A 13654-nucleotide genomic window follows, 5' to 3' on the forward strand; every position below is an offset into this window, starting at 1 on the left:
CTTGATGACCATGTTTTTTGAAATGTTGTCTTCTGTTTTTTGCCCTTTTAAAGTTTTCTTCTGAAAAAATATTATTCATGTAATAAGAAGTACAGTAAAACCAAATGCTAATTATAATTTGCAGTGTCACATGTTCATAATTGCAAGAATCTCACCTTAAATACAAATGCAGGAATTTAAGAATTATTCTGAAACATTTGGAAACATTATATTTGGCTATGAAGTCTCATGGTTTATTGTTTCGTATTCCACTGCAGAATTTTCTCAGTGTTTCATTGAAGTATAGAATGGACAGTAGAAGAGCTCTGTTAAAAGCACAGACTTTCTTATCCAATATCCTGTTTTCAAATGGAGCTTGACTGCTAGCTCTGCAGAAATTAATTAGCAGGGCAGACAACACAGGAAGACCAGCAAAAGCTCCTTGGATACTATCCTTCTCTGTTTACCTAAAACATGGTTCATTTTATCTGCTCCTTTGAAATTCGTGCTGCTGCTGATTTGCACAAAAAGAGAGTCCAATAATGGCAGAGGGCTCACTTCTGTTAGAAATCTGTGAAGAAAAACAGGAAATAAAATCATCAGATGTATTTCTCACAGGTCAATGAAGAGCTACAATGTCATGTGCAGATAATAGTTGCACACCAATGATCTAGAGAACGTGAACTGGCAGTCTAGCACAGTTGTACTCTGTTTCCACTCATAACCACATGGAACAGTCCCTCTCATAGTGTAATGATGTATTGTATGCAGTGCTTGGAATATTAGATCTTTCATATGGCAAATGTGTCACTTTACAGATGGCTTCACTGGATGCAATCCAGTAGGGCAGGTGCTCTCCAGTGGATAGGGTTATTGTCTTGCCCTGAATAGGGCAGCACAGAGTCCTATGTCTAAGAAATTGCACAGGCAAAGTCTCTGTTTTTCTGGAGTTTGACTAAAAACATAAGAAAGCATAATTCAGCATGTAACAGAGGAGAGGCATAAATAAATACATTGAAGGAATTGACTTTGATTTGCAGAGTGTGCTTTTCACTGCAATTTCAATTGCACCACTGTGAAGTATACCTTCTCTTTCTCTCCACTGTCACCATCACATACAGCTGGAAGCAATCAATCTTAAACAAAGGGCCCTGAGATCTCAAGTCAGAGAAAGCAGACTGACTGTATGTGTCAGAGCTATGACAACAAATCTGAAAATCTGTCTTCATTCATTTCAGTTGCTGTAATTTAGATTTGATGCAAAACTTATTAAGTATCATCTCACTCTTATGTGTACTGCTGCCCAAGCTAAATATCTGGAAAGTATTAAGAATTACTTTTTAATATAAATTGAATTGACAGATCATATAAGCATGTGCTGAGAATTTATTTGATTTGAATAGGCTGCATAAGAGCCTAAAGTACAATGAAGTGTAGCTGTAAAGTAGTTTTTATACTATAGAACTACAAAGAGCAGAATCCTTTTTCCAGTCAGGTTCTGCACCAACTGCTTAATCTTTCTAGAATAAAAGAGCCTTGTGATTTTCCATAATGTGAAGTCAGAAAAAATAATGTGTTTACTAAAAAATGCTATTTTACTATTAAATACTTTACTTTATATAGTGGTATATTTTTTGGTATCAATTTGTGAGCTATAGTTTTTGAAAATTAAATAGTTTTCAATGTACAGTTTTGTGGAACTTGTGCGGAAAAAATACTGCATTATTTTTTCACTTTGCAGACTTTCAAACAAATATCTCTATATAGGGTATAAATCAGAATCTGGCTTGTGAAAGGCATAGCTCCTCCTGGGATTCAGTGGAGACCTAGGCTACAAGCAGGTTCATATTCACATAGATTTTAAACCTCATATGAGGAAAAGAGAAGCTGACTGGGGATGTTGAAAAAGAAGCTATGTCCTTTTCATTCTTTAATAATACTACATATTGTCAGTAATACGAAACAACAAAACCACTACTTTGTTACCAAGTAGAACAGAAGGCCAGAATATATCCACTTAAAAAAATTAGTTGTCCTGTTTATTGAGCTGGGACTATAAGAATAAGAGAATAAGTACTCACCATTGTGAAAATCATTCATTATCTGACTCTGGGAGCCATTTGCTATTAAATTTAACTCCTTATGTTTTAAACTGAAGACCTTTTGATATGAGAGGGGAGTTGTTTCTTCAGCTTGAAAATTGCACCATTTCTAGGTGCATATTTTTTACTGCCTTTCTTTGAAAGAGAAGATGCTGAGTGCAGGAATGAATGAAGAATATAGTACTAAAGTCATCAATATATTGGTTTGTGATGGGAGATAATATTTCTATATTTGAATAAGTTAACAAATGAAACTGAGATGAAATAAAAACAAATTTCTAAATTAAGCAAGAGTTCTAAATGTTTTGGTGAAAATATTGTGTAACAAAAGTGCTACCAGACAGAGGAGTCACACAGCTTTTCCAGGGAGTGCCTATTTCTGTATTTCAGCAGGTCTCTCCTGGGAAGCAGTGCTACAAAAAGTGCTGGTAACAGAGTGTGAGAGGACTAAGTGCTTTAAGAATAAGAAGCATTTTGCCTAAACCAAATAGTGCTGTAGTGTTGATATAATAATCTAAAATAACATGAATTTTTAATTTTTTCGGAGTAATTATGTCACTTCTTGTTCTCTTCAGTACAGGATACCCATTCTTCATTGATATTATCTTAAAAAATCAGTCATTGAATTCCACATGCTCCTTTACAGTTTGAGAACACAAACTTAAGAATAGAGGAATTAGCAACATACGTAAAATAGTACTTTTAAAGATACTTAACTAAATACTAATCTTATATGCTGTATGTTTTTTTTTTTTTTGCTTGTTTAGTTAATAAAACAAACTCATGGCTTCTGATATATTGTATGACAGTTAAAAAAATCCCATGGGACTCTACATTCTAACCATTCTTTCATTACATGTCTGTTGTTTATAATACCACATTTCAAAGGAATTTACTACTCAAAGGAAAAACATTGAGAAGATACTTTTAGAGACTTCATGCAAAAAGTTTGTAATTAATCACATTTCTTTTAAGGAATAGAGAACACGACTCCATAATATTATTTTGTCTGTTAATCACAACAAACTGCAGTTTCTTCATTACCTTCCAAACTGTTTCCTGTACCTGCACCCACCTACTGTGAAATTATTTTACCCCTAAGAGTATCTCAGATTATTTTCTTGCCAAAAAAATATTTTTAGCACCTTACATTCTGTTCTTTAAAAGTATCAAGCCAAATTCCCCTCAGGATTTGAGAATGTGACTCTGTAATCTTGTGTAAAGAGGCATTAACAATATTAGTCACAGTACTCTGCTTTTTCTGTATTCCTGACTAGTCCCTGATGTGGCTGTTCTTTCACAACTAGAATTCTCACTGGCATTAACAGATTTATCAAATCATTCTAAAAAAGAATTGAGATTTATAGAAGAGTACTCCTGTTGCTGAAAGGAGCTGCATACTTTATTGTTATTTTCTAATGCATACAAGTTGCACAAAAAAACTTCAGAATTTTGAATAAATGGTATTTTATAGTAGGAGATGCCAGGTGGGGACCAAGGGTAGGATTTTATGTTTCTGAGCTTCATTACAGTAAATAACTAGATTTACATGTGAGCACTGCCTCTGTAAGAATTATATGATAAAACTGCTAAAGGATGATTCAAAATACGTATGGTAATGGGCTGAGTTTTTTGGCAAAGGACCAGCAAGAACCTTAGAACTTTCACATTCTAAATTCAGTTTTACATCAGCCCTTGCAGCATTACAGAAAGAGGACCAGTCAAATTCTTCACCTTACTTATGAACACATGAGGCTGGAATTGTTTTTTTCATGTTCTGTGCTTGCTTCTCAGTTCATGGAATCATAGAATAGTTTGGTAGGTTGTCTAGTCACTAGCTGAGACTGCAGGAGTTGATTATATTGAATGAATCACAAAAATGTGCCTCCAAAGGTGTCAGAGTAACTGACTTATACAGTTATTATTATATATATAAGGAGGTGTTTAATGGAATGTGTGTTCCTTTTAGTTTTATCAGCAGAAGAAAAACACCTGGACGAGGAGCCAAGATGTTGTCCTTACTGTGCTCTATTTACCCTTTCATTCCTTTTTTTTTGTTATTATGAATTTTAAGTATATAGAAACAGTCTGCAATAGAAGGATCAGGTGCTTTTTAGAGTATGTTACAACTTCCATTTTTTCTTGAATATTTGTATTTGAACTTCCCTTAGTACTTATTTGACTGCTTAAAATTTTTCTTAATTTGCTTTAGTCCATTTAATATAATGGTAAATGAATGGGGTTTGGTTTTTTCCCTGAATTGACTCTTTGCTCCTTGACTTCCTTACTGATTTCAGTGAAAAACCAAAATTGATTTCATATCAAAAGAAGGATTCTGAAAACTGAGTGATATCAAGAATGAGGTAAACGATGAATTAAAGAATATTTACTATTAAAATTGAGAGACCTAATATCCTTGTACATTCTGGATATGTGTGTCTATGGCTTATGTAACATTATGGAGTGTGTTCCAGATTGAGGTATTTTTATTTTCTTGTAGTTGTTTTGGCCTAATTTTTGCGTGTGTGTTTGAGTATGAAAATAGTCTTTAGTTTGGAAATGGATTACATTTAAATGCTACAAAACTAGGGACATATATCAATAATTATTTTACATAATATAGATTAAAAAGTATATTTGAATCAAGGTGACTCAATTGCCTCTTTTGAGATCAGCAACACTGCAGCGATATCAAATTTGAGAAAACATTGGTCAACATTTTTTAGGATTTCTACCACTGATTCATTGGAAGGAGTGAGCTGTGGCATATGTTAAACTGCAGCTCCTACATGGGATAAGAACAATAAATTTTGATTGAAAACAACCATTAGACCATTCAGCTTTGCTATTTGCCTCCAAAAACATTGGTGACAAAACTCTTTAGTGAGCATCATTCATATCTGTCTTTTAAGTATTTTAAAGCAGATTGTAAAATTCTGCCTCTTAAATTGTACTTAAAACCAGAAAATCATTGTAGTGTATAAGACAGACTTTGGGAAAGTAGTGTTTCTACAGGGTATTGCCACCCATGTTTTTATTTTAGTTCATTTTCTGGACTGTATTTAATGTGATATAAAGTTATATTGTAACATCATCCAACATCTGTAATGTATGACTAGATGTGTACATTGTAACTTTCTGACCAGCGTACAGGAGTCACCTACTGTATCTTAGTAATATAAAAATACATCCTGATTTATTAATGCATTAGTACTAATAATGCAGTAGATACGGTTTATAGCGCAAATAACAATAGTAGGGACTGCTGCTAAGCAATTTCTAGTGCCAATTTTTCCAAAAAAGAGATGATTCTATGAATGGAGTTCTTAAAATATTGAATTTATACATTAATATGTGGGCAGTGTGCTCATTTTCTCACTGAGAATTTATTTGCTAATAAACTATCTCATGAGACTTGTTAAATAAGGACTCTGCAAGTTGTATGCAGCAATTTTAATTTATTTAGTGCCAATAATCTTAGAATATGAAAGCACTTAAAAATAATAATATAGTAAATATCTGATTACTCTGATAATAATATCATATTTCTTCCAGATGAACAGAAAGAGACCTGGAAAAGAGGTGTGATGGTTAAACACTAAAAAGAAGATCTGTTGAAGAAGTTGGGATGTGTTAACCTGAGTGGCAAATACTACAGTAGGGCTGCTTTTCCCTGTCTTGCTGGCTGCTTTCTTTCCATAACTACTAATGGACTTGTAGAAAGATGAAAACTCAGTATTTAATTTACTTGGAATCAAAACTCAAAGTGATTATACTATAACAATTCAAAAATTTTAAACAATTAATATCTTTCAAATGGAGGACAACTTTTTCTTCCTTTTACCTAGCTTTTTGAAATTAAGAACATTCTTGTTAAAAAGCCAATAATGAAAAATCCTTCTGCACTGCTGTTTCCACAATTAAGATTCCAATTGGATAAACTTCTGTCCTGTCTCTTCTAAAACTTTGTGGGAGACATATCAATTACTTTAATAACAGAAATTTTAAGGAATTGATAAGCCAAATGTCTACATATTTAAATGCAGTATGATCTCTAAGAATAAAGTCCAAAACATTTGAACTCATAAGTGCAAGCTTAGGTGCTAAAATGTGATTCCTTCACAGTTTTGTAGGCTCACAAACAGTCAAATTGCTGACTATCTTCCCAAAAGCTCAAGTCACTTTTGTTTTGGTATCTAAACATGTACTTAAAAATGCAGCCTTTGAGCACTGGTGGCTGATTTGTAGGAAATTGTAATAGTTCATTTGATGATCCATAAACGAAGTCCAGAAGACTAATGACTTTTTAATGCACTCATCACCACTAATTTTGTAAAACTGTTGTGCATAAACTACTGAATTCTGCAATGGTGTCTGTGAGGTCCTGGATACAGACCTGCATCTTAAGCCATTGTTAGAACAAGCTCTAGATGTATATCATTCCTCTTTCCCACTAATCTAATGCTGTCATTTGTGTTGAATGAGAACCTAAAGATACAGGCAGAAAGTTTTCAGTTTAGACAGATTACCAGTCTGAATAAAATTAGAGTAACTGGATGACAAGATAAACTCTAATCCACATTTTAGGATCATGAGCAATGAGAATTCAGTCTTGATAATTTAAAAAATAAATAGACATCTCCTTACAGACTACAAGAGAACAATATCTCAGGGAAAAATTATGTATTTACTGGAGAATTTCCCAGCCTTTCAAATTCAAGTGAGAATTTTATTGTCTTGGTTTTCAGAATTATCTTAGTTTCTAAAATTAATGATATAGAATATAGAAACTACTATAGTAACTTGGGGATAGGTACTGTATAGGACTTTAAGGAAAGATGGCAGTAGGCATCAGTGGGGTTTGGATAGTATTTGCTGTTGCAGAGAAACATTATTAGTAGAACTGGTAAAAACAGAACTAAGCAAGAACAAGGGGTCAAATAAGGATAAAGGGCCACATCCTGCAAAGTGCTGGGCATACTTTGAAGTGCTGCCCTTAACTTCTGTTGACTCCTGCATGCAAGGAGAGTGGATTCAAAGAACGTGTGTATGTGCATGTGTGTGGAATCAAAGAACCTTATTTGAACCTGTCTTTGGGTTATAGCCAAGGACTTTAAGTCAAGACGATAGTCAGATGCCTGGGCTATGGAGTTACTTAAAGCAAAAGGAAAAAAAAACAAGTATAGCTGCTTTGGTTTTGATCTTGCTCATGTGATAAAAGTTCCAATAGCTTTCGGTCCTGCTGGCAGGTCCAAAGACCTTTTCTCATTATATTTATATAAATGTTAATAACTATTTCAGTATTATTAATGATGGCAAGATTTGAACTCATTAAAGGTGGGAAATTTGTGGGATTAATTTGCTCTAGCTTCTATTTGCCAAGACAGCATTTTCCCAGCATTATTCTTTCTCCATATATATTAACTTTGTAATTGTGGATCAAAGCCTACACAGCTTTGGACGTATTAAGTGAATCTTACTGAAATAGAAACTCAGAAAGGCATTTTCTGCCAAAAAATGTAAGTGGAGAAGTCACGATTGAGTTCAGCTTATTAAGTCTGTTTACTCAGTGTGCCTAAGTCATATTGGAATTTAAAAGAAAAAGGAAAACATGGGTATGCTTGGGCTGTGGGACATGAAAAGAAGTATATTTTAAAAGAACTAGTCCTGGGGTACAGGTTTGAGAAATATCAACAATGCAGAACAATAAAGAAGACCTTATAAATATATTGCCTGGAATAATATGTAGCTCTATGAGATGAAAATTATTCAGGAATTGTGAAAAATCAGAATTTTAAAGGCTTGTACTTTATGTTCATCTGAATATAAGAATTCCATCTGGTCCTGTACCCTGTCTCTGAAAATTGCTGATACATTTGTGCTTTCAAAAGAAGGTGTAAAAATGTACAGGAAACTACTGTGGCTGGCATTTTCTTGAACTCTAATTGCTAATCTGATTCAACTTTAAGTGACTCTTTCCATAAAAATAAATGTATATAAAATAATAATAATAATTGTAAGCATCTGCTCTATTTATATTATTTTTATATGATTATTTACATATAGGTTCTTGACCCCATTTCCTAAATGTAATTTAGCATATCAGATCAGTCACATGAAATGAGACTAAAGGTCAGTATAGCTTAATATTGCTTCTCACTTGCTATGTGATAATTCTGTTGGTGAGCCTTATTATTTGCAGAACAACAAAAACAAGATTATTCTTCTCTGTTAGTCTTTTTAATTGCATTAATGACTTTAGTTATCCCAACATTAATATTAGTCATCTTTTGCTTTCAATCTTCTAATTTTTTTAAGTGAAGCGTCTTGCTGTGTTTTGTTTTTCTTTTGTAGAAACAGAGAACGATTAAGGTTGGAAAACACTACTGAGGTCACCAAGTCCAAGCATTAACATAACAGTGCCAGCTCTACCACTAAGCCATGTCCCTGAGCACCACATCTGCATGGTTTTAGTACACTTCCAGGGATGATGATTTCACCACTTCCCTGCACAGTCTGTTCCCATGCTTGACCATCCTTTCTGTCAAAAGAAGAAACTTTTCCTCATATCCAATGTAAACATCCCCTGGCACAACTTGAAGCCATTCCCTCTTGTCCTATTATATGTTGCCTGGGAGAAGAGAGTGACCTGCACCTCACTACAACCTTATTTTGGGTAGCTGTAGAGAGCAAGAAGGTCTCCCCTGAGCCTCTTCCTCTCCAGGCTAAACACTCCCAGCTCCCTCAGCTGCTTCTCACAGGACTCATGCTCCAGACCCTTCATCAGCTCCATTGCCCTTCTCTGGACACACTCCAGCCCCTCAATGGTCTTCCTGAACTGAAGGGCCCAAAACTGGACACAGCACTCAAGGTGTGATCTCACCAGTGCTGAGTACAGGGAGATGATCACTGCCCTGGTCCTGCTGGCCACACTCTTTCTGACACAGGCCAGGATGGCATTGGCCTTCTTGGCCACCTGGGCTCACAATGGCTCGTGTTCAGCTGCTATTGACCAGCACCCCAGGTCCTTTTCTGCTGGACAGCTTTCCAGCCACTCTGTCCCCAGCCTGTAGCACTGCAGAGGTTGTTGTGACCCCAGGGCAGGAGCTGGCACTTGGCCTTGTTGACCCTCACACCATTGGCTTTGGTCCCTTGATCCAGCCTGTCCAGATCCCTCTGCAGAGCCTTCCTGCCCTCCAGCAGATCATGCTTGGTGCATCAACAAACCGACTGAGGGTGCCCCCAATCCTCTCATCAGATCATTGATGAAGACATTAAACAGGACTGGCCCCAAGACTGATCCCTGGGTGGCTGGTCACCAGGTGGATGTAAATCCAGTCACCACCATTCTCTGGGCCCAGCCAGCCAGTTTATTACCCAGTGAAAAGAGCATCCATCCAGGCCCTGAGCAGCCATGTGAAGCTGTTCCATACTTTTATTTGTCTTTGATACTGTTTCTATAGTTTTATAGACACTATAGTATTGCAGAAGTTAAAACTATTGTTTTATAGGATCTTTTTTTTTCTGAGATAGAATGTCAAAACTGCATACTTTATAGATGCTGGGAAGATGGTACTTTTATGTTTTTTTTTAGAATTATTTCTGTTTTCTTTCCTAGTAGTTTGTATTGTGTGCCTTTTTGAATCCTGGTGCATATTTAACTGCTATTTTCAAAGAATTATCCAGAATGAGTCTTCTTTAGACCACCCCTCATTATGATAATATAAAGGGATTATATCTTTATAGTATTTGACCTTATGTATTATGCTGCCTTTATTGATTTTATGCATCTATGATCCATTTTAAGAACTTGAGAATGATTGTCCTAGGTTGAACTAGAGGTTACCCTAGGCCAGTTTCCTACCTCCCCCACTGGCTAAAATAAAATGCTGTTGGAAAAAAAGCGTTCAAATGGGGCAATAATGTATTGTTACTTAGTCAGAATATTCTCCCCAGCTCCAGCAGTTTGCAGTTCAGGAAATTCCAAAGTCAGAGATACTGTCTTTGTAGTTAATGAATTTTACTTCCTGTGCTCAGTTCGGCATAATTCTGTAAATGCTAGCAGTAAGCTTTAGATTTGACTGTTCTGACTAGTTTTTGTCATCACTAATGCTTCCTCTTATTCTGTGCCTATACTATTAGACTTAATTGAAGCAATAAAGCCAATTAGTGTTCATCAAACTTCTAAGTTTGTTTAGAACCTCAGTTAATTGGTCATTCAACTCTTTTTTATCATATCTAATGTAGTTTATGTTTTTTTCAGCCCTTTCTTAACTCTGAAACTGTTTAATTTCCTACTTTGGCTAGTTTGGCTATTAATGTTTTTTTCACACAAAGTAGAAAACACTTATTTGAGAAAGAGATTAATCAAATTTGAAGCATCCTTTGACTGTTTAAGCCGTAGCTTAAGCTGTAGAAATTAATGGATATTTAGAATGCATTCTGTATCAGCTGCAACTGTTTAAGTAATTCACTATTTTTTGAGGAGTTATGAACAGGGATAAAAGTAGAAAGAATTGATAAGTGTTTTGCTTTAAAGTATTTCTGCTTAACCCTTTATTATGTTCACATAGTATTTTTGCAATAAATACTGTACTTAAGAAATTGATCTTTGACTAATGATGTACCTGAAGATATGAGTCTCTCTGCTAGTGTTACATGTAGAATTAGATCCTGCATTGTTGAAACTAATAGCTTTGTGTTTTGACCTTGTTTTAAGGAGCAGACCTTGGACACTGATGTGCATTTGGACACATTGAAGGATGAAAGGTTTTCTGGGGTGGTTTTTTTGTGTGATCAAGTACAGAGATAAACACTGTAACACTATTTACATTTTCAGGGCTATTGCTACTGTAGTTTTAAGGGTGATATTGTGTGCACCAAGAATGTGTGTCATTATTCCTTTGAATAGCTTCGTATTTTAGGCATGGTATGTTAGTTGTGGCTTAAGGAAAGAACAGACGTGCAGTTTACCTTGTGGGAGGGGGATTCTTCTGGTATTTCCCTATTATTGGATAATCTCTTTGATGAGGAACAGTCCCCAAATTTCTGTTCTCCCTCTAAGTCTGGCACCTGCCCCAAATCTGTATTTATTTGAAGAAACAGACCCCCAAAATGCCTTGCATATTTAGCACTGCTGTTTCCATTTACTGCCTGATCAACCTTTTTTAGAGCCTATACTCTTTCTTCAAAGGTTATTGTTGCTGGGGAAGAAAGTCAAGTCCTAGATATGCTCTCTGGTCTTAAACAGTATCTGTTCTCAAACCACAAGTTCTTGAAATGGGTCCATGTTAGCTATTACAATGAGTTTGCTGCATCACAGGCGCTCAAGATCCAAAATTTTGTCCTTGTGGTATAAGTAGAGGTGTGCTGTTGGTCTTCATATAAGAAACCTGTCTTGTTGAAAAGCAATGATTTGCAGATTTTTTTGCAATTAATAGATTTGCTTCTCCTGAACTGAGGATTTAGTCTAAAGCCTCGTTTCAGTTGTGCAGAACATGCAAAAGTTAAGTCACCTGACCAAGCCTACGTGTGGGATTACCTTTGTTTTCTCAATTAGGCCCATATTTCTCAGGGGTTTTCTCTTTGCTGTTTGTTCAAGATGCAAATACTATGCAAAAGGCAGCTAGACTTTGAGGTTTTCTTCTCAGGAGTTAAGAAAGCTTTTGTGTTATATTTATCTTCTCTCTGATCACTAAAAGAGCTCATGCCAGAGAGTCTAAATTCTCCATATCACTCCCCAGTGGTATGTGTGTGTTTTACTCCAAGGCTGTCTGCTTCTTGAATTGGCTTATGTGGATCAACTTCCTCTCTCCTCAGTCTAAGTGGGCTTGCTTATTTCTCAACACCATTGCAGTGTTGGCTGCTGAAGTATTTGGCTTTGTTTTCTAGACACAGATTCAAACGGCTTCTTCTCTGTGTTCTTTTGTCCTAATACTTCCTTCTCTATTTTAATGAAGGCCAGATGGTCTCTCAGCCATGACATCACTCCTGACTGCTCTTGATATGGCAGACATAGGTTCCCATTCTATTGTCTTACCTGTTCATCAGTGGTGATTTACATAGTTACAGAACACTGGCTGCCTTAGGACATACAATACTCATAGAGAATTTGCTGTCTAGTCATTCCTTCATTTTCATTTCCAGAATTAAGCTCCATTCTACAGTCTTTAGAATTCTTAGACCAGTTCTGTTGGCCCAGAGTCTTCTCTTGCAAAGGGAACAACGTTTTACTAATTACTGATATGAGATTATCTGTGCCTTCATAGGCTTTGAAGATTGTAAGCCTTGGCCATGCATTATTCATTTTAGGTTTTTGATTTATGTTTCCTCCCAGACAGAGAACTTGCAATAGATACAGGATGCCCCTATTTTTTACATTCTGTACTCAGATTTTGGATGGAGACTCTGGCTACTGAAAGATTATTGAAATAACTGGCAAGCCAGGCATCCTGGCTTCAGCATGTCTAGCAATCAAAAGACTTGAGAGAGGAAGTCAACCAGTATTTCAAAGTGAATGAACTGTCTTTTATCAGAGTTAATTAATTACTGAAGGGAATAGATAGTAGTGCATAACGGTAATATCCTATATGATGGCATTAATATTAACCCTTAGAAAACAGTTCTTCAGGACTCATGATGTTCTTGTCTTTTAAACATGATGGAATCTCTGTATAATATCTCTAGTCTAGGCAGTGCTAAGACACACCTGTAAGTTCCCCATCCAAATCTCCACAACTTTTCTGTATAGCTATTGACTGCATTTTGATTTCACAATGATTTCAGGTTTTATGCAAACTTTAAAGTAACTAGTTTTGATATTTCCAGAGATGCAGACATTTTAAGGGTAATTTTCCCAGACACTCCTTGTTTATAGAACACTGCACCTATGGTCTTGATCCAGAGTATTTAGCTAAGATCTAGAAAGGTGAATGTGTGAAGGCAAGTATGAATTACAGAGAAAGCTTCCGTACAAAGCTTTCCTAGAAGAATTAAGAATTCCAAACTGCTTTGCTGAACAGATTTTAGTATATGTGTCTTGGAAACAAAAAAAGAAAACAATTGCATATTTGGGTGTCTTATATTTTTATTTCTCTGAATTACAGAGTAAGAGCATATATTCTTTTTTAGGCAAGTCTGTGAGTTGTAGTGATAAACAACTAATCAGTTCCAGAATATTTGTTGGACCACCGTTTATTAAAAGATAAATATTGCTGCAATATGTAAGCAGTGTATACAATGAAAGGTGATTGTTTAATGACTAATGTGAAATTCTTAGAGAGAACAAAGCCTTCAGAATACATTGATGCTTCTTTTAAAACTGTGGAATGAAGATCTTAAGAATTAATTTTGAGAATTAGTCTATGATCATGAGCAGACGGAGATGGGAATATCAGATTGCCAACAGATAAGCATTTTCACATTGGAAAAACACATCAGTATCCACCTCAGTATTTTCTGGAAAAAAGTTTTGGATTTTCTTTAGTCACAAAAGAATTTCTAAATAATTTTCTGTATATAATTTATATTGTTTAGACTTTTAGTATTAAAATAATCCCAAATTCATTGATACA

Source organism: Vidua macroura, chromosome 6, assembly GCF_024509145.1.
Source record: "Vidua macroura isolate BioBank_ID:100142 chromosome 6, ASM2450914v1, whole genome shotgun sequence".
In the NCBI taxonomy this organism is placed as follows: Eukaryota; Metazoa; Chordata; class Aves; order Passeriformes; family Viduidae; genus Vidua; species Vidua macroura.